Source organism: Nicotiana tabacum, chromosome 20, assembly GCF_000715075.1.
Source record: "Nicotiana tabacum cultivar K326 chromosome 20, ASM71507v2, whole genome shotgun sequence".
Classification (NCBI taxonomy): domain Eukaryota; kingdom Viridiplantae; phylum Streptophyta; class Magnoliopsida; order Solanales; family Solanaceae; genus Nicotiana; species Nicotiana tabacum.
Window position 1 is genome coordinate 51,191,866 of NC_134099.1, and position 23,191 is coordinate 51,215,056.

The window sequence follows — 23,191 nt, forward strand, 5'->3', positions numbered from 1 at the left end:
ACTTCGCTCATCTCAACTTCTTAGATTTCGTACAAACCTTACTTTCCAAATCCTTAGCCTTTATTGAAAAACAATATACTGTTTTAAATAATTAAAATCAAATTAATAGCTTTTACTAAAATTTCATGCTTAGTCCTTCACTTTTCCCAAAATTATTTATTTTAGTAAAAGCTACTCCTTCCGTTTTAATTTATTAGAATAATAAAAATTGTAATTTTAAAAACTCAAAAAGTAAAAATTTTGAGGGGTCATAAAATTTGTGTGTGTTATTCTATGTTTTCATTAAGTATAAATGGAGTAAAATATAGAATTTAAAGTAAATTTATCTACAAATATTGAAAATGTGCCATTCATTTCTAAGTAAACAAATAAGAAAAATGTACCATATAAATTAAAACGGAAGGAGCAAGAAGCATTTGATGTGATTCCGTTAGTAAGTACTCTATTATTTTGTACAACTATCAGAAATTTCAAATATAAAACTTGACTGATTTTCTTTAATATACTAGTAACATTTTAATTATTATTTTAATATGTTCTTTTATTATCAATTGTACAATATACAAGTTCAAAAAATATCTTAAACTTTGTATTCAGCAAACCTTATAACATAAGCAAGAGAAAATAACAAATAACCTCTCACTTCTAATTTGGGTAACATAATGTTTGTGTTAATGTATTTTAATACTAAAATTATAATATGAAAGTGCACTATTTCTTATGAGATATTGGTTATAATTTGATTCAAACTCGAAATTTCAAAAGTAAAGAAAACCCTTGAAATTTATGACCTTAAATATGTCATAATAGCTTTGTGTCTATAAAATTTTGTATATTTGTATTATTAAATATATTATAATATTTATATAATTATAATTTTTTTTATTAATAATAAAATAAAAGGTTTCACAATTTAGATCTCCGAACATATATATTCAGCTAGAGTCCGGAACCCAATTGTGGTTCTTTTGGACTCAAAATACATAAATAGGTGGAAAAAAAAAGATGACATTTTTATATATAGTGCCAAAATACTTGGCGCTATACATTAACGTTAACTGTGTCGTTAATGTATAGCACCAAGTATTTTGGCACTATGCTGAAAAAGCTGACACGCCCAGGTATAGCGCCAAAATACTCTGCGCTATACCCCTTGTTAAATGTTACAGAGAACAACTGCAGTTTCTTCATAATATGTGTTTAAGACAACGGGAACATGAAAAAGAAAGCAATAGAATTATTGCAGACTTGAGGGCGAAACTGAAGGAGGTGGGAGAAGAAAAATGGAAAACACAATGGAATTGTGAAGCACAAAAGGAACTTAAACAAAAATATAAACGGGAACTTGCGGAGGTGAAGACGAAACTGAAAGAGATAGAAGAAGAAAAAGAACAACTGGAAGAATGATTTAAGTGGTTGGAGCGGAGAATAAATGGCAACCAGGGCTAAACATTGGCATGTATGTGTTTAGTGTATTTTTCATATTTCATGTATTTTTATTATGTTGGCCTGCTATGTTTGTGTTTGTGCTTGTGTTTGTGCTGTAGTAATATTTTCCTTGTTTGTTGTACTAAATTTTATTTTAATTGAAGTGGAAGTTAAGTTTAAGTGCTTGTGTTGTACTAAATTTTATTTTAATTGAAGTGGAAGTTAAGTTTAAGTGCTTGTGTTGTTCTAAATTTTATTTTATGAAACTATCAAACGAATGGAGAACTAAAAAAGTAATGGGTATATTCGATTAAATATTATTATTAATGTATACAAAAATATTGTTTACACCAATTAAAAAAAAGGAAGGCCGAATCAATGTGTCCCGCATCCGGTGTGTCTCAATGCAGCCGCTGGCCTGAGGTGCATCCCCTCCCGCCAGGGTACGCTATCAGGATCATCATCATCAAGTCGTCTCCTTATAGCCGGATGCGGCGCAAGATGACATGTATCGGTGGTGCTGTCAGCTCCAGTAGAAGACTACATAATAATATGAAACTTAGTATAGAAAACTACATAACAACCCACAATAATTTATATTGTCTTACCATCATCGTGTCTAGATCCTGATTGTAGTCATCTATTGCAGCATCACATGAAGCCTTAAAAAGGAAATTAATAAAGTTAAAGAAAATAAATAAGTTACAGCTAAAACAAATTCAAATTCATTACTAATAAACTCATACCTACGCATGTGATGTGGAGCCATAACTCAGTCGGTGCCCACTATAAAAATCTCGGGTCGGTCGATCCTCAACAGTGGTAGACGGGCTTCGGAGGTATTTACCCCAATCCACTCCTTGAATATCCGAGCCCGTGATCAATAATTGACCCGATGGGGTCACCTGCGATGGCACTGGAGTGCGATAAATTCCAAGGCTGTAAGACGGCATGTCCGTCTCATGCATGCCACCTGCCATATCAGCAACAACATCATTAGTAGGAGCCTCAACGCCCCATTGCTGTGGACCACCTCCTCTCCGCCCATGACCACGTCGTCCGACACTACCAACTCGTCGGGCACCACCAGCTCGTGGGATACCACGACCTCGATGGTACTGCGCTGGGTCCATATAATCAGCTTCGTGCGCCAAACGTTGATCCGATCGGGCCCGCTGCAGTGTCTGGGCAGCCACATCCATGAATTGATGACTATACTCCTGCATGGCCACAGGATCGTGGACATGACTCTACATCTGCTGCCCCATATGATAGATGGTATGCAATCCAATCGCATGTACAAAGTAAAAAATATAAACTACATATTTGGCACTAAATTACAGGTATATAATTAATAATAACAGAAAATATACCAGGGCCTCGTGTCTCCCGGTGTATGGGACGTACCGACCGTGTGCCTGATGAATTGGGTTCCCGATAAAAAGTCGGGAAACAGTGCGGTACCATGCCATTTAACGTTGAATAGGAAAGTGCTGCCGAGGTGGGGTCAAGGCCCCTCGCCTGTCCCAAGTACCCAACTGCTCGTTAAGCCATGCCATAAATGTGTCGTCCGCCCTGGACCGATCATCCCTCTCATAATGTAAAGCATGCCATGCAGTCGGAGTCAGTATAGGCTGCGGTAGGCCAAACTGACGAAATACCTGCTCGGAGGCATGATGCTCGACAATATCGAGGCATATGAGCGGGACAGAAGCCCTCTAACTATGTCGGCCGAAAGTGCAATACGCTGGCAGGGTACCTATCACCTCATCATTGTACGACGTCCAGATGAACTATCAAATAAGAACACAAACCGTTAGTATGCGCAACACTAAGTTAATCTATAACAGGTAAGTTTAGTTAGATATTCACCTGTGCGTCCTCCAGCAAATCCAACACATCCCTGCAGAGGGGGAGATTATGATGGGCATCATACTCTCGTGCAAGAGTACGACGCATAACCCACCTACAGGCTAGAGGGAGTTGCAGAATTTCTATATTAGCCGGTAGCTACGGTAGAGGTGGCCGAAATTGCAGAAATCGCTCTCAGACCCAAACCTAACATACAAAGTTGACGTAAAGTATAAGATTAACTATAACTAGGTAGAATTGTAGCTAATGGACATATTATTTGAATATGTTGTCACCTGTAGAAGCGGCAGAAAGCCACCAACGTCTCTCTGTGTACCGATGCAAGCCCGGCACATCTGCTTGTACAAATATGAGATGACAGCACCACCCCAGCTGTAGATGGCTGTATCCTCGAACCGGGCAATATGATGCAGAAAACGGAGGCTCACTAGGTTCCCCGAAGTGTTCGGGAACAAGACCTCCCCAAATAGAAGGAGCAACAACAGCCTCGTATATTACTGTACATCCACCTCCGCTGACTCGTCGATGATAGTATGGTGGATCTGCACCAGGTGGTCTCTAATGGGGACCAACTGCATACGACTCGACCCAGACGCTACCTCCTCATCTTCCAGCATGAAACCCATGAGCATGTGAAGTATATCCCAATATGCCTGCCGCGAATAATATCTCATGGTCGCAGGCAGTAAAACTGGCAAGCCATCAGCGGACAGGCCATATAAAATCTCAGCGTCCTAGAGTGTGATGGTGGCCTCGCCGATGGGCAGATGGAAAGTGTGCGTCTCCGGTCGCCACCGCTCAATCAAGGCCGTGATCAAAGCATAGTCGAGCTATATCCGGCCAATCCTAATAATCCTATATAATCTCATCTCCTCCAGAACCATGCGGAGATGTAGAATGCGGGGAGGACTCAAAAACTCCCACAATAGATCCACTCTCCTGGCCCGGAAAGTCTGCGTAAGCAACTGTCCGTCCCATATATACTCGGATCTATGCTGGGGCTGTAGGGCTAATAGATCCAACGTCCGAGGGCCGGGATGTATAGTCGCGTCCATGTCGTCAACTGTAAATTCATATTTTTTAATAACTTAATTGTACAAATTATATATATATATATATATATATATATATATATATATATATATATATATATATATATATATATATATATATATATACGGGCTCGATATTTTGAGGCCCAGTGGCACCAAACTATCATTAATAATTATGTATTTTTTTATAATTTAAATTCATATTTTTTAATAACTTAATTGTACAAATTATTAATTATGTGTGTTAAAACAATTATTAACTTAATTGTACAAAGTTTGCATTTTCAACTACCAGTATAAGATACTTAAACAAAATGAATTCTAAACTAAAATACTACACATTACTATGCTACAAGGCTCAAATTTTACTATGCTAAAAGGGTCTACGTTTTACTACGCTAAAAAGGTCTAGATTTTACTACGCTAAAAAATAATCTAAACTAAACATAAACAACAAATAAATTTAATTGCAAATAAAACACAAAACGACATGAAAACACACATATATAAATCAGGATATTAACAGACAAATTTATTTGACAAATTTATATTTTTTTTATAAAACACTAATATTAAATCCGGATAAATTTAACATGTTAGTTTCGAAAAGAAATAACACAAACCGAAAGAACATATACAAATCAAATAATATGCATTATTATAAAAGTTTCAACTTAAAATAAACCGAAATACCTCAATTTCGAATTTTCGGAAATCAAATAGATTGAAATTTTGACTCTAGAAGTGTGAATCAACAATAATACGAAACTCTACTCGAATGTGGGACCTACGTTTTTCACCTTTTATGTGACGGGGGGACCCATAATTTTTTTTTTTTAAAATAGTGGGGTAGCGGGTATGGGAGGGGGGACCAAGAAGAAGAAGGAGTAAAATATTGAGGAAGAAGAACCAGAACGCCGATGAAGAAGACGGTACGGTTTTTTAAGAAGGGGTATAGCGCCGAATATTTTGGCGCTATACCTGGGCGTGTCAGCTTTTTTAGTATAGTGCCAAAATACTTGGCGCTATACATTAACGACACAGTTAACGTTAATGTATAGAGCCAAGTATTTTGACACTATATATAAAAATGTCATTTTTTTTCCCACCTATTTATTTATTTTGAGTTCAAAAGAACCGCAATTAGGTTCCGGACTCTATTCAGCTATCGCCCATCTTTTGTCGTTTTCAGTTGAAGTCATGTCCGATTATGAGTGAGTTGAGTGGGGTCTCCCTTCCTCATTTGACTGTTCTAACGTGCAATAATGCGCAAAATAATAATATATACAATTGTTATGGCGGGGACCTCCCAAAGATAGTGGAATCAACTTTATTTTAATTTTATCGTTATCTGAATGTTCGAAGTGAATCTAAGCAATATAGGCAAGTCTGCTTGTATGAAAGGTGGATGTACTGATATTTTCCTTAATGATAATATATTAGATAATTATTGTCTGACATCACGTATTTAGGATGTTAAGTCAATTGACTTGTAAATTTCGGTTTGCTTATCAAAGTACTCCATCACTCGGCGCTTCACTCTAGTAGTAATGCTATTAGCAAAATGGTCTAACCGTCCCCTAAACTTGCACTTATTTTTAAAAAGTCGGTCAACAAACTTGTAAGTTTTTCATTTAAACACTTTTTCTTAATCAAATCCCATGTTTTACATACCTCCAGCAGTGTGTGGTTCTCACTTGCCTGATAAGGATAACATGTCACACGCTAAGCCATTTTATTGGTTGACACATGTAATTTGGGTACCTTTTTTTGAAAAATCTATTTATTTTTATGAAATATTATAAAATGGTAGACGGTCCATAATTCCTAAACAAGTTACTCTTATTACTATTCTTCATAATGTAACTAATTCTCACCATTATGGTTATAACTTTCACAGCTCTATAACCTCTCTCATGATCTCCCCATGATTCCAATGGTTGATGATACATGACATTCTTTTGGTGTTGCTCAATATAGCGCTATAAATAAAGGTATTGAGAATAATATTGTATACATTTAAAACACTTGAAAGTAATAAGAAAGTTCTCGTTACATCTCTAGTTTTATATTGTTATTTTAAGCTTAATTTCTTAACAAGTATCGTTACGAGGCTCTAATCAATTGAATTTGATTGTCTGCTTCGGCCGTGTCTAATTGTATTTCTTGAAGTGATAGAGTTTTTGTTTCTGATTAACAATGTCACAGAGGAACAATCTCTGGCGAAAATTCGAAAGGCTGCGGATTAGAGGTATTCTAGAACTCAACTTCACCTAACAATATTCCTGCCATCATAAGGCAACTAATAAGGACACATTTCCCTAGTAATTCTTTATCCATAAAACAGTACAATTAATTACGTAGTTTATAGAGACATGACTTAAATTGATCTGTCAATATAAAGTAATGAAGAGCTAAAGTAAATAAATTAAGAATAATTGAATAAAATACAAGCCTGGCCTTGAATTAAACTTCTCCGGAAGCAAGAACAATATAAAGAACAAAGTGCTTAGCAAAATAATTTTTTACAGAATAAGAAAATAATATTTGCCTTTTTCGTAAAAGTATTTTGTGTAGTGAGTACAAATTTCTCTATCCATAGCTAAATTAGGGGAGACAAAGTCCCCAAATCAAGCTCCTCTTTAAATTGTGTCCAATTGTCACAAGCAATTTCTTTTGGCATTCCAAACCGACAAATGATATGATTCCAAATGAAATCAATCACTTCTTGTTCTCCAATCTTCAAGCAACTGCTTCAACCCATTTAGTTGAAACAATAAGTCAAAACTAAAAGAAATTTTACCTGCCCGGGCCCTTGAGATAAATGACCAACTATTCACCCCCCATTTCATGAATGATCACGGTGACACTACTGAATGCAAAAGTTTCGCCGGCTGATGTACCAGTTGAGCAAGACGTTGGCACTTACACACTTCTGTACAAACGCATTTGTATCTTGCTCTATCCAAACCAATAGTAACCGACCCTTATTAATTTGAGCACCAATGAATCCGCGCTGACGTGATTTCCACAAACCTCTTTCTAAACTTCCCTCATCACATAATCAGATAATCAGCCTCTGATGGTCCTAAATATCGAGCTAACAGACCCTGAAAAGACCTTTGATACATTGTCCATCAACGAGACAATAATGGGCAACTTTTATTTGTAATGCCCGGGAAGCTTTAGAATCTTCAGGCAATTTTTCATGCTTTGAATATTCTATAAACTTGTTTCTCCAATCCCAAATTAGGTTGGTTGAGTTAACTTCCCAATAGCCATCCACATTTAGGACTGAAATAACTGAATAACTACACCAGAATCAACTCCTTTAATATTCGTGAATAAACCTAAATTGGCCGATGCGTCTGCCTCCATGTTTTCCCCTCTTAGGATATGAATAACTAGCCACTTCCTAAACCGGAAAAGTGAAACTTGAACTTTATTCAAGTACTGCTGCATGCGTTTTTTTTTCGGCATCGAAGATTCCATATATCTTATTTAGCTGATACAGCTGGGAGTCGCACTTTACTTCAATCACCTCAAAGCCTAATCCCTGGACTAATTCAAGTCATTCAACCATTGCCTCATACTCGACTTCATTGTTAGCCAATGGAACAATTATAATGGCATGTCTCAAGGTTTCACCCGAAGAAGTGATTAGTACTATCCCAAGACCTAAATTTTTTACATTGGAGGCTCCATCCATAAACATGGTCCATACACAGGAGACAGCTTCTGATACCAAAACTACTTCTTTTGCATCTAAAGATATCATTCCCAGACTAAAATCAGCCACAAAGTCGGCCAAAAATGACGTAATTGTAGTCCGAGGTTATATTCAATATCAAATTCACTAATTTTAACTACCTATTTGGCCAATCGACATAATAATTCAAGTTTATGAAGGACGTTCCTCAAGGTAAAAGTCGTCACAATGGCTATTAGATGACACTGAAAGTAGGGTCTAAGTTTTCGAGAGGCGACTACGAGAACTAGAGTCAATTTTTTCAGGTGTGGATAACGTGTTTTCGCACCCGATAATATTTACTAACATAATATATAGGGAATTGCATACTTTCTTCCTTCCGGACTAGAATTACACTCACCGCAACTTCCGAAATACATAAATTAACAATTGTTGTCCCTTTTTTGGTTTAGATATTAAAGTAGGACTGGACAAATACCTCTTTAAGTCTTTCAATGCCTACTGGCACTCCAGAATCCATGAGAAGTCATTCTTCTTCTATAATATTGCAAAAAATGGTGAAATTTCTCCGATGAGCTCGATATAAATTTGCTAAGGGCCGCCAACTTGCCGATCAATCTTTGTACCTCCTTTACACGTTTCAGTTGGTCAGAAATATCTTTAATGGCCTTAATTTTGTCAGGATTTACTTCAATTCCTCTTTGAGAAACCAAAAAAACCAAGAATTTTTCCTGACCCAACTCTAATAGTGCACTTCTCCGGATTGAGCTTCATGTTGTAATTTATCAAGATATCGAATGCTTCTTGAAGATATGTCAAATGATTCCCTGCACTGAGAGATTAACTAAAATGTCGTCAATATACACTTATATGATTTTACCAATTTGACGTTCAAACATCTTATTAACGAGCCTCTAATAAGTGGATCCGGTATTTTTAAGCCCAAAAGGTATCACATTGTAACAACAAATACCAAAATTTATGATAAATGAGGTTTTTCTTGATCTTGTGGGTGCATCCTAATTGATTATACTCGGAGTATGCATCAAGAAAACTCATCTGCTCATGCCTAGCCGTAGCATTGATCATTTGGTCGATGTTTAGTAGTGGAAAAGAATCTTTAGGGCAAGCCTTATTTAAATTGTTATTGTCTATAGACATTCAAAATTTATTATTCTTTTTGGGTGCAACTACTACATTAGCTAACCAATCAGGATAACTCACTTTCCATATTGAACCTATATTTAGTAACCTTGTTACCTCTTCTTTTACAAACCTATTCCTGACCTCGATTATCGGCTGCTTCTTATGCTTTATCGGAGGGAAAGTAGGGTCCAAACTTAAGTTGTGAACGACCACTTTCAATGGAATACTTGTCATATCTGAATGAGGCCACGTAAAACAATCAATGTGCTTTAAAAAATGCAATAATTCTAAGCCTGAGTTTCGGGGTCAACCGCATTCCCAAGTAAACCTTCCTTTCCGGGTTCTGTGAACAAAGAGATTTTTACGAGCTATTCTGTGATTGACTTTGTTGCATCCGTTTCTTCTGGTACCTGGAAAGATCACACATGGTAAATATTCGGTGTCTCTTCCTCTCCATCGTCTTCTGCTGGTACTAGAAGGGAAGTTGACCTCGGTTCCTGTAGTTGCAATTTGTTGATTCTCTCTCGCCTTACTGCTAGATAAGGTGATAGCATTCATTTTTCTTGCAGCAAGTTTATCACCTCTAATCTGCTTAATCATATCCAATGTATGGAACTTCAGCAATTGATGGTAAATTGATGGCACAATCTTCATTTCATTGATCCATGGTTTACCAAGAATCACATTGTAGCCCATGTCTCCATCCACAACTTTGAACAAATTGAATTTCGCCAACCCTTCGGCATATATAGGTAGCATAATCTCTCCCCGGGTTGTTACACTTGTTAATTTGAATACTAGCTAGAAGCTTTTTCATCTGAATTGTGCTTCCAGTTAGCTTTGCTTATTACAAGACCCTCAATTCGATGATATTGGTTGAGCTACCTGGATAAACCAGCACAAATTTAATTTTAAAATCTATAACATTTAAAGATATTATCAAAGCATCATTGTGTGGTGAAACAAGGTTGTCCGTATATTCCTCCGTGAAGGTGATTTCATCAACTTCTGATGCTTCCCAAATCCCCTTGCCATGAGTGACTGATATCTTCATCTTTTTCGCTGCCGAAAACGTCACCCCATTTATTTTAACCCCACCAAAATCATGTTAGTCGTTGGGCAGGGAGATCCTATGGCTGGTTTTGCTGGTTCAGTTGCATCTCCACTCATCCTAGTTGTTTTTATCCCCGTCACCCAAAAATTCTCTAAGGTGACCATTTTTCAACAACATCGCTACTTCTTCACGAAGATGCCGGCAGTCCCCAGTCCTATAACCATATGTACCGTGGAACTCGCACCACAAATTAGGATCCCTTTGACTAGAGTCTGATCAAATTGCTTTCAGGAACCTTCCTTCCATGATGTTTCTCATAGCTGAAACGTTCTACCAAACTGATATTGAAATTATAATTCGAAAATTGGGGATATCCTGAATCTCAAGATCCCGATGACTCTTTTTCTAGCAAAGCCCTGCTATTCCGACCACGATCAGTCCTTTTGTCTGGTTCGAACCTTTCTAACGACTGAAAACCTTTAGCTCCGCGCCCATCAAACCTTTCGTTTGGCAGATAAGGTTGGAAACAATTCCTGGAAGATCTCCGGTTTGCGTCAGACTCATTTTTGAGCTTTTTTTTTTATTTTGATCGTGATTATGACCCTTGGATGACACCAAAGAACTCAATTGATCATATAACAATTCTAATCTTCAATTTATAACAATTATGGACACCAATCCATGTGGTTTCCTGAAATTCCAATAGGCTCTCTTTCAACTTCCTTGAGGCCTCGAAGCTTAAAGGATGGAGACCTTTGGTGAAAGCTTCTTCTTCTTCTCCTTGAGTAGTTCTTAATACATCTGCCTTCCTGGCTTGGACTTTCCTTGCTCCATCATGAGCTTGGATGAAAGAATCTACAAACATTTCAAAAGAATCAACTGAACGCTCTGGTAAGAGTGAATACCAAGCTAGAGCTCCCTTTGTTGGGGTTTTACCAAATTTCTTTAGCAAAACAGATTAGATCTCATGCAGAGCCAAATTATTTTCCTTTCTATCCATAGTATAAGTTGTGATGTGCTCCTATGGATCCGAAGTTCCATTATATTTTGGAATATACGACATCTTGAACCTCTTTGAAATCAACTCCGAGGCAGCACTTGATTTGAATGGCAACTGAGTGTACTTCTTTGAATTCGGGCCCTTTAATACCGGAGGTTCCCCCGGAATCTGATCCATCTGAGCGTGGAATTATTTAGCATTTTTTTATCCATCCGATCATTTCTTTTCCTCATGAATCGCATGAGTTTGACTTTAAAAGGATCATCTGTGTTATTATCATTCCCGGATCCACTGCCTGCACCATCTGCTTGATTATCATTAGATCTGAACTCGTCCCTTGAAGCGATATTACTGGTTCTTTGTGCTGTCTAATTTGCAAGCACGCTTGGAGGGTCCCGTACTCCTCCATTGGAATTATTTGTGGCAACTGATAGCGCTTGCTTGAGCTCAGTCATTATCCGATCCTATCTTGAGAGATGATTCATGATTTTCCTTTGCTGTGCTCTCAAAACTTTTACCGTCTCGACATAGGTTCATCATCCATATCATCAGGGACTGCAATCAGGAAGCAACTCTACTTCGGGTCTCAACTACAACTGCAACAGTGCTCATCTCTCAACTAGGCTCGATCCCTAAATCTACACAATTAAGTACAAAGTGTAGTATGAGTACAATCGACCTCGTGTACTCGGTAAGTATCAAGACTAAATTCGACGAGGTAGTGGCAAAAATTACTAATGATACTCACTTAACAACCTGTTCAGTTCATAAATATGCAAGTACACAGAAACAATACCGAAATCTAAGCATGAAGTACATGTACAATTAGTTAGTGAACCTAAAGAAGATTACACAAGTCTTGTAACAGTTTAATAGCTCGGCATACAGAGAAGACATGCATCTGACATCAATGAAACATCAACAGTGCATATAGAGAATATATGCATAAATAATCAAGTTAAGGTGCACATGTTAACATATAAAGAAGATATGTAGCATGATTTTATTCTTCAGTCAAAGCAACATATAGAGAAGATATGCATAAATAGGTATGTATACATTCCGGGGCTAGCATACATAGAAAATATGCAATAAAATCATGCATATAGAGATAATACGCAAAAATCAAATACTGATCAATTTTCCTTATACCGCGTGTACGTCATTAAGAGGTAAACATGAGAGGACGACCCTAGGGGCTTTGCACGGACAACTCATATGTCATAACATAACAACCGCATGAACCACTCACGTGCTATGATAACTCGACCCCCATGGACCACTCACACGCTATGATAACTCAACCCCCACGGACCGCTCACGTGGTGTTAATCTAATCCATCACATAGAAAGAATACATAAGAATACATGTATACGAACAATAGATATCAAACACATACTCATACACTAAGGAAAAGTAGCATGCTAAGATGTATGCGTATTCGAAGTGTACTACTACAACTCTGATTAGGCGGATATGCCATAAAAATAACGAATATCATATTTGAATAGGAATTAACCTACATATGATCTCTGGCATGATTCAAGAAGTTCACGTAGTCATACAAACATATGAAGCATGATAGCAAGAAGCATAATCCAAAACAAGACATAATATAGCCTGAAGACTACCCCAAACATGGATAAAAATCGGTGCACGCATATATGCTCGTCGCCCCGCATGTATGTCACCCCTAATATGTAGCCATCATCAACAATTCAAGAAACTAGTCCCTCAAACCAAAACTAGGCAAGATACTTACCTCAAACAAGCAAAATCAATACTCCAAGAACGCCTTCCCTCTAAATCGATCTTCGAACGGCTCAATTCTAGTCAAATAATACACCACGCTATCAAATAATGCTAAAGAAAATAAAAATAGAGCATAAATAAAAAATCAACCAAAAAGTCAACCTGGACTCGCTTTTCGGAATCCGATAAAACTCACAAATTCCGACTACCCAAATACGAGTCAAAATATACAACTCTCCTCCAAATCCGACTCTGAATCGAGGTTCAATTCTAAATTATTCACTTTTCAAAATCAAGTGTAAAAAACCTAACTTTTCTTTTTCAAAATCAAGTTCTAGGTGTATAAATCCATGAGAAAATGAGATATAAAGTCAAATCCGAGTGAAAAATCATTACCTCCAAAGTAGTAGTGAAATTGCTCTTCAAAATCTTCTCCTTCCGAATATCTAGGGTTCAAATATGAAAGAATGGGTGAAATCCCGAAATTTCAACTTAAAATGATCTGCCCAAGGATACTCTTTGCGAATGCGGTACGTGTCTCGCGCTCGCGAAGCACAAAAAGCTTCTGCCAAACAATACCTTTTGCAAACATGGAACCCCTCCGCAAACGCGATGCCTTCTGCCCAGCCTTCTACGCGAATGCGGCCCCTCCTTCCTGTGAAGGCCAACTTCCAGCTTCCAACTCATTCGCGATTGCGACTAAACTTTCACGAATGCGAAGAGTAAATCTTCACATTAAAAAATAACATTACGCAAACGGGATGCATGACCGCGATCGGAATGAAGGACCTAGCACCAGCAAAATTCTGCAATACCGATAATACTCTGGATGGTCCAAACCTCACTCGAGCCACCTGGGACCCTGTCTCAATATGCCACCAAGTCCATAAACACTAATTGGCGTTATTCAACACCTCCAAATACATACGTTATCATCACCACAATGGATCAAAAGTCAAACCACACATTGCACTTTTCTTAAGCTCAAGAACTTCCAAAGTTCCAACTAGGCGTCTGATTCATGCCTAAACACTTCAGATCACCATCAAACTTGGCACACAAGTCCCATTAAGCAAAACGAACCTACTCCAAGTTGCAGAACAACAACGTGAATCCTATATCATCAAAGTCAACTTCCGGTCAAACTTATGAACTCTCCAAACCTTTAAATTGCCAACTTTGACATACGGCTAAGTGTAAAATTATCATACGAACCTATTGAAACCATCAAATCACCAATCCGAGGTCGTTTACTCAAAAGCCAGACCTTACTGAACTCTACAACTTTAGCGTCCAAAAATGAAACTAAGTATTCCAGTTACTCTCAAACCTTGTCGAAACCAACTCAATAATCCCCGTAAATCATCAAACATCAAATATACATACAGGGAACATCAAATAACAGAATGTGGCTCAAATATACAAAATGACCGGACGAATCGTTATAGTATTGATAATAAATATATTCAACACATGGCTCATTCAACAGTTGACACATGACAAAAGTGCGTAGTCAGCAGCCAGCAAAGCGGATCAAGAAGTCGGAAAGTAAACTTCGAATATGAATGAAGCGGAGATGAATAAAGATTTTCTGGAAGAAGAATAAATTAAATTTCAGATAAACTACCAAGTGTCCGAAAAGCTTATAAATGTCCGAAAAGATTACTGCGGACCAGACGATGAAGACAGAAGACATTAATAACTCGATGGTTACAAGAATCAGCATTGATTCATTAGTCACTCTTGAATTAAATGAATGAAATGGAGCCAAATAAATGTTCATAACGGTTGCATGATTCATGAAAACAGTTACTCGAATCAAGACAATTTGAATCATCAACAGGATACTTCGGTTACTATTGTTTAAGAATTACCGAGTAGTAATTTTTATCTTATTTTCTCGCGTTATTTTATTATCTATTCCCCATTTGTTTCAATTATTTAGCTATGTTTAGATTGAACCACTTGATTGTGGCCTTATAATTATCAATTTAATTATTTTAATCTAATAAGCAAATTTTAGGTTAAATAACTGCCACATAAGCATCATCAATTGTTAGAAGTATTTATTAATAGTTGCTGTCAAGTTGAAGGATTATGAGGAACTTACAAGTCTGTTTACCAGTTTTAAAAATGGGAGTAATTAGACTACTTTACCAATTCCAAAATAAGAGGAAAATATGTTGTATTTTTTTTTCTTTCTCTTCTTGGTGCATTCAAAAGCATGTTAAAAAAGAATGATAGGAATTTTATGGATTCCGATCCCCGCAAATAACTGCCCTTTGCCTTTAATTCGCAGATTGGATAATACGACTACTTTTCACATCATTTTTCAAGTTCCGTGTACCATTATTCAAAATGGTCACTCAACTATCCCAAATTTTCTTCTAAAGTCACTTTACTTTCGTTTGTAACAACAAAGTCACTAAACTATGCCTATTGCACTCAAAATGTCACTCAACTACATTTTCCAAATTTTGGATTGCCAAATACCTATTTTACCCTCTAAATTATAAACATTTATCTTCTTTTTATTTTTTAAACTTTTTAATATTATAGTTTCTCTTTTCCATTTATATTATAGACTTACCTATAGAATAAATAAATATTATTTATAAATTAAAAAAAAAAGTATTTAAGCATGTATAATGCTGGGATAAAAAAATAATGAGCCTAGTAAAAAAAATTAATTAGAATAATTTGTTAGTAATAATAATTTTAGTATTAACAGCAAAACTTCAAAAATTTATTTACACAATTCAGAATAAAAGAAAATAAAGATTGTAAAATATATATTTCATGCACGTAATATAAAAATAATTATTTAAATAAAGGTATTTCTATAATATACATTATATATTCTTGAAAATTATGCTCAATTATATTATTATGTTTCAACCAACTTTTCGACGACACAAAGTTATGTCACCGAAAAGTAGGGCGACTATCTGTATAGGGTAAATATGCTATGTTAAGTTGTGCATGGAATATGTGTTATATAATTGAGCATAATTTTCAAGAATATATAATGTATATTATAAAAATACTTTTATTTAAATAATTAATTTTATATTACATGCATGAAATATATATTTTACAACCTATATTTTCTTTTATTTTGAATTGTGTAAATAAATTCTTGAATTTTTGTTGTTAATACTAAAATTATTATTACGAACAAATTGTTCTTATTAATTTTTTTACGATGCTCATTATTTTGTTATTTCAACATTATAGATGCTTAAATACTTTTTATTTTTTTAATTTATAAATAATATTTATTTATTCTATTGGTAAGTCCATAATATAAATTAAAAAGGGAAAATCATAATATTGAAAAGTTAAAAAAAGATAAAAGAAGATAAAATATTTATAATTTAGAGGGTAAAATAGGTATTTGGCAATCCAAAATTTAGAAAATCTAGTTGAATGACCTTCTGAGTGCAATAGGCATAATTCAGTGACTTTGTTGTTACAAACGAAAGAAAAGTGACTTTAGGAGGTAATTTGAGAAAGTTAAGTGATCATTTGAGTAGTACGGGACACAAAGACATCGCAGATTGGCAGCAAAAATATATAGAAAAAGCACACGAGGATGACATAACGTTTTCTTGGGTATATTTATAGCGCCAGCCAAAAATTATTTATTTTGAAAAGTATTTTTTTTAGAAGTATTTTTTTCAAAAGTATTTTAAAAAAAAATAGTTTATGTTTGGCCAATTTTTTTAACCCAAAATTAGTCCTATTATTTGATTAACAAATACACAAATGTAGTTAACAATCTTTAATATATTTATAAAACAAACATTGGAAAATAATTTGGAAAATGACTTTTAATATACAACATTTTTTACATAAGGCTTTTTCTATGGATAACATGTTTTCCCTAATGAAAAAAGCACTAAATGTTAAAAGACTAATAGCCTGTTTGGCCAAGCTTCTCAAGAGGTCAAAAGTGTTTTTTTTCCCAAAAACACTTTTTTTTCCTAACTTGAGGTGTTTGGCCAAGCTTATTTGGGGAAAAAAGTGCTTTTGGGAAGAAGCAGAAGCAGTTTCAGAGAAGCAGAAAAAAGTAGCTTCTTTCCAAAAGCAGAAGCAGAAGCAGTTTTGGCTTTTCTTCTTACCTAAAACACCCTTAACAAAATATAGTATATACCAAAATAACCCTTAAACCTAATACTTAGGATATTAATTTATAAATATTTCTTCTTATTTTTAGGAAAACTTTTTAATATATAGTGACTTTAGGGATGAATGCTTTTATATTTGTTGAAGGAATTTTAATATATTTAACTTATATTAAAAGAATTAAGTACTTTTTAATTTTATTTTCATATTTTACTTGAATAAAATGAATTTTTTATTAATTATTGCATGTAATAACAAAATTTTGAGATTATTTATTTACTTATAATATTAATTATTAAGTAAATCTATTCATGTCCTTATTCGTAATTTGACACTTAAAAGCACTTTCTAAAAAGTTTGGCCAAACACAAATTATTTCTCAAAAGTACTTTTCAGACTGATTAGCCAAACACAAACTGTTTCTCTACAAAAGTACTTTTTTTAACAGCACTTTTAAAAAAAACACTTCTCAAAATAAGCTGATTTTTCCAGCTTGTCAACCAGGCTATAAGACAAAAGAAACAAGAGATATAAATTTGATGTTAAAAAAGTAGGTGCCTATTTAATTTGAATCTGAAAGAAAATAAATGACTTCCCCGAGAGACTTCATTTTGGAGCATGCAACAGAAATTGAATCACTCCCTGGAGAGGTTTAATTTGATGTATCGCATTTTTGGCCCTTTACTTAGTTATAAAGAATAGTGTGATGACCCGCCATGTCATCATGCCATATAAGTGCCATTTGACATATATTAATGTCATGTGGAAGCTTACATAAGAAGAAGGCTAGCATTTGTGAAAAGATTCTAGAGAGGTATGGACATTTCCTTAGGAAGAACCTAGATCCTTATGGATTTGCTAGGAAAGTCCTTGAAATCTTCTAGGCTTGTAGAGAATTCTCGAAAAAGCCCTTATCTTGTAAATATCAAGGACTTGTGTAATAATTAATATTTACACACTAGCCCCTAGGAGACTAGTATATAAAGGGGGTCATTCATTTGTAATTCATCAAACATACAATTCAAGTTCTCTCTAATACAAAGCTTCCTTTAACAATTCTCTTGTGTTCTTTCTTCCATTCTCTTAGCGATCTTGAATGTAGTAAGACTGACTTGACATAGCAAGAACGTGAGCAAGTTGTGCAAGATCGTGAGCGAGTTGTCAAGCGCCGCACGTGTACTTAGTTAACAACTAAAGACATGACAACGTGGTATCATAGCGAAGGTTTCAACTAAAGGAATGGCGAACGACGGAGAAATTAATGTTGCCAACACCCAAGCCAATGTCATCCAGGATGCTGCTAGCAAGAGCGGCCATAGCAAAAAGAGAAATGCCACCAACAAGAGCTAGGAGGTGCCACCTGAGGTTATGTCAAATGAAGGGCTTACATCCCAAGAACCATCTGCCACTGAGGCAAGCGAGGATGAAGTGGAGGTCCTTCCAGAGAATGCCTCACTCGGTAAAAAGTGGGTGATGAAGATGAACACGGGGATGGACGCCGTGGAGATCTTTGGCCAACGCTTGGGGAAGGTGGAAGGCACCCTTAACGTTCTTGAGGGGTACACTGTTGAAGAGATTGAGAGTATCCGTAATGACTTGGAGGGACGTACACAGACTGAGATGGAACTAAGGCAAACCATCACTGCCTTAGAGTGCAGACTCATGGAGGCTTTGAGTACTATCGATGATATGAAGGCAAAGATAGAGTCACTCGAGGAGCATGTTAATGCTGGCGTGACCGAGGTAGCCAGTAATGTTGTGGTGACGAGGGAGGCTAAGATCGAGGCTCCCAACCCCTCGGTGTTCAAAGGTGTTCGTGATGCACAAGAAGTGGAAAACTTCCTTTGGCACTTGGAGAACTACTTCAGGCATAGCAAAGTGAGGGACGACGAGGCCAAGATCAACACTGCGGTATTGTACCTCTTAGAGACTGCCACGCTATGGTGGAGAAGGAAGATGGCTGACGTGGATAAAGGTCTATGTACTATTAGCACATGGGATCAGTTCAAAGTGGAGTTCAAGCGACAATTCTTTCCAAACAATGTCTTGTACGAGGCAAGGCGCAAACTTAAGGAATTGAAGCAAACAGGGAGCATACGTAACTATGTCAAGGAGTTCACTACCCTTATGCTTCAAATTCCCAACCTAACCAATGATGACTTGTTGTTCCACTTCATGGATGAGTTGCAAAATTGGGCTAAGCAGGAGTTGCAACGCCGACAAGTCACTGATATAGACCAAGCGATAGTGGAGGCCGAATCATTGATGGATTTCAGGCATGACAAGCATGACAAAGGCAATGGCAAGGAGTCAAAGGTTAACAATTTCAAAAGTGGGGGAGACTGTGGCAAAGTCAAGGAGATACAACAACAATACTCCAAGACTCAAGATTTCAAAAAGTCGAGTGGTTGTCAGGGCTACGCCGAGAAGAAGGCGCAGGTCGAGAAGAAGGGATACTATATATGTGGAGGGCCATATGGCTTCAAAAATTGTCCTGACCTCAAGAGCCTCAGTGCCATAGTACGTGAGCGGAAGAAGCAACCACAAGGAGAGAGTCCAAGAACCGCACAGTTGGGTATGATCGGATTATGTGGTGTTGTCACGAAGCAATCTATCCAACCTACCGAGAATGGCAATCAGTACTTAGATCTCACCATCAACAACAATCCCACTCGTGCAATGGTAGATACTGGAGCAACTCATAATTTCGTGGCTGAGGCTGCCGCAAAGAGACTGGAATTGAAGCTTGCTCCAACCAACTCTTGCGTCAAGACCGTGAATGCCGAGATACATAATGCTCGTGGGGTAGCTAATGGAGTTGGTGTCAAATTGGGAACTTGGAAAGGTATGCCAAACTTTACCGTAACCGCTATGGATATCTTTGACATCATACTGTGGCAAGAGTTTTTTAGACATTGTCATACTTTAATCGACCCCTACCTCCAACGTCTCTTGGTTATGGAGCGATAAGGAGTTTGCATGGTACCTATAGTGACTATGCCACACGGACAGATCCAAGCACAACTCTCAGCTATGCAGGTTGTCAAGGGGATCAAGAAGGGGGAGCCGACGTTCGTGGAAACCATTGCAAGTCTAGAGGAAGACAAAAAATTTCAAGAGATAGTGCCGCCTTGCATAGAGAAGTTGCTTAAGGAAAACAAAGATGTCATGCCCGAGGAGTTGCCTAAGCACTTGCCGCCCAGGCGAGAGGTGGATCACAAGATTGAGTTGGAGCCAGGGGCTAAGCCACCCGCATTTGCCCCATATCGTATGGCACCTCTCGAGCTAGAGGAGCTCATGAAAAAATTGAAGGAGCTGCTAGATGCTGGTCACATTCGCCCATCAAAGGCACCTTTTGGCGCACCAGTATTGTTCCAGAAGAAGAAGGATGGATCGTTGCGTTTGTGCAATGACTACCGAGCACTTAATAAGGTCACCGTGAAGAATAAGTACCCGATCCCGCTCATTGCTAACTTGTTCGATAGACTTGGGCAAGCCAAGTACTTTACCAAGGTGGATCTTCAAAAGGGCTACTACTAGGTTCATATTGCGGATGGGGATGAGCCAAAGACAGCATATGCGATGAGATATGGAGCCTTTGAGTGGTTGGTGATGCCCTTCGGCTTAACCAATGCACCGACCATATTTTGCACCCTTATGAACAAGATCTTCCATCCCTACCTTGATCAGTTCGTGGTAGTCTACCTAGACGACATAGTCATCTACAACAACACCTTGGAGGAGCACATGAAGCACTTAAGGAAGGTTTTCCAAGGTCTTGCAAGAGAACGAGCTATACATCAAGAGGGAGAAATATGAGTTCGCACAATCAAAGGTGCACTTCTTGGGCCATGTCATTAGCAATGGAGAGCTACGCATGGACGAGGCTAAGGTACGTGCTATCCAGGAGTGGGAGGCACCTATAAAGGTAATTGAGTTGAGATCCTTCCTTGGCCTTGTTAACTACTATCATCGGTTCATCAATGGATACTTATCAAAGGCCGCACCATTGACTGAGTTGTTAAAGAAGAACAAGCTATGGGTTTAGACGGAGCATTATCAAAAGGCATTTGAATGCCTTAAGACAGCTGTAACAGAGGAGCCAGTCTTGGCATTACCTGACTTTACCAAGACATTTGAGGTGCACACAGATGCCTCAGACTTCGCCATTGGGGGTGTCTTGATGCAGGATAAGCATCCCATAACATTTGAGAGCCGCAAGTTAAATGAGATGGAGCGGCGTTACACGGTACAAGAGAAGGAAATGACTTCCATTGTGCATTGCCTTCGTACATGGAGACATTATCTGCTCGGGTCGAGGTTCGTCGTCAAGACTGATAATGTGGCTACTAGCTACTTTCAGACATAGAAAAAGCTCACACCAAAGCATGCTAGGTGGCAGGATTTCTTGGCCGAGTTTGATTATGCGCTAGAGTATAAGCCGGGAAAAGGTAATGTTGTAGCCGATGCCTTGAGCCGGAAAGTCGAGCTTGCTGCAATTACTTCAGTGAGATGGGACATTAGGAAGGCTATAAAAGAAGGCATGCAGCATGATCTAGCAGCCAAACAACTTATCGAGTTATCCAACAAAGGCAAGACGAGACGGTTTTGGATAGAAGACGGCCTACTACTTACCATAGGTCAGCGGGTCTACGTGCCTAAATTTGGAGACATTAGACGACGGATCATAAGGGAGAGTCATGACACAATATGTGCTGGTCATCCAGGTCAACATCGCACTAGGGCCCTGGTTGAGTCAGTCTACAATTGGCCACACATGCGTGATGACATAGAGTGCTATGTGAAGACTTGTCTTGTCTGTAAATAGGACAAGGTTGAACAACAACAACTCGGAGGACTTTTGGAGCCACTACCAGTTGCAGAGCGTCCATGGGAGAGCGTAACCATGGACTTTATTACTTGCCTATCAAAGTCCGACGGTTATGGTACTATTATGGTGGTCGTGGATAGATTTTCCAAATATGCCACCTTCATGCCCGCCTCACTAGGTTGCACAGCCAAGGAAGCCGCCAAGATGTTCTTTAAGAACGTGGTGAAGTATTGGGGCTTACCAAGGCATATAATCAGTGATCGAAACCCCCGCTTTACTAGAAACTTTTGGAGAGAGTTGTTTGACATACTTGGTAAAGAGCTGCACTTTTCTACTAGTTTCCAACCACAGACGGATGGACAAACGGAACGAGTCAATGCCTTTCTAGAATGCTACTTGAGCCATTATGCAAGCGCACATCAGAAAGATTGGGCAAAGCTCCTAGACATCGCCCAATTCTCTTATAACTTGTAGCGGAGTAAGTCCACTGGGCGGACACCATTTGAGCCAGAGGCCAACAATCACAAACTCCACATTCATTACCAGTCGCGTTCGAGAGCAAGAGTTTGGGGGCTTATCATATGGCCAAAGGATGGGAGGAGCAGCTCGACACTGCTAAGTCCTACTTGGATAAGGCAGCTAAGAAGATGAAGAAGTTTGCGGACCGTAAGCGGCGTCCCACGTACTATAGAGTTGGGGACATGGTCATGGTGAAGTTTAACCCAAGACAGTTCAAGGCACTACGGGGCATGCATCAGAATCTGATTCGCAAGTATGAGGGGCCATTTAAGATCGTCGCCAAGGTAGGCAAGATCTCATACAAGCTTGACATGCCATCGTATCTCAAGATCTACCATGTCTTCCATGCTAGCATGATTAAGCCATATCATGAAGATAATGGATGATCCGAGTAGGGGCTAATCAAGTCGGGCGCCAATGACTATCACCGCCTCGCATGATTGGGAGATTGAGGCTATCATAGATTACCAGGCCAGGCGAAAACAAGGGCAAAAAGCCACCGCTATGTTCCTCGTCCATTGGAAAAGGCAATCACCGTAGGAGGCCACGTGGAAACGATATGAAGACTTGTGGCAATTCAAAGATAAGATCCGAGAGTTTATGCAGCAGCATTGCGCCGCGGTCGTCGCAATATTAGGTGGGGGAGAGTGTGATGACCCGCCATGTCATCATGCCACATAGGTACCATTTGGCATATAT